This window comes from Condylura cristata, unplaced genomic scaffold (genome assembly GCF_000260355.1).
Source record: "Condylura cristata isolate star-nosed mole 26May11 unplaced genomic scaffold, ConCri1.0 scaffold00022, whole genome shotgun sequence".
NCBI classification, from domain to species: Eukaryota; Metazoa; Chordata; class Mammalia; order Eulipotyphla; family Talpidae; genus Condylura; species Condylura cristata.
In genome coordinates, this window is record NW_004567123.1 from 36,941,467 (window position 1) to 36,941,915 (window position 449).

Consider the following 449-nt stretch of genomic DNA (forward strand, 5'->3'; position numbering starts at 1 on the left):
GTGACCTCAGGAGGCCGCAGGGCTGCCGTGTCAAGAGGAGGCACACACAGGCTCACGGCGGGCGGGCACAGAGAGGCCCGGCTGCCCAGGGCACCCAGCGGAGGGCCCGCAGGGCCTCTGTCCTGCCCCCAGTGAGATCTCTCTGTGCCAAGGGAGACGGGGCCTTGGGAAGCAACAGCACGTGTCCGGTCCAGAGCAGGGCAGTGTGTCCCCTGCACGGCCAGAGAGCACAGGCCTGGGTGAGGGCCAGCGGGGGCCCACCGGCAGGCGGGTTCCTGCCCGAGGGTCAGGTGTGTCCCAGCAGCACTGGCCCCTGCCCCCGGGGAGCCGCTGGCCGGGGGACAGCCTTGGCGCAGGACCTGAGGCCGCGGCCCAGGGAGCAGCTCTCGGGCTAATTTCCTCAGGGAACTTCCCAGGTGAAGCCCGAGACGCCCCTTGGGCTGCATGGG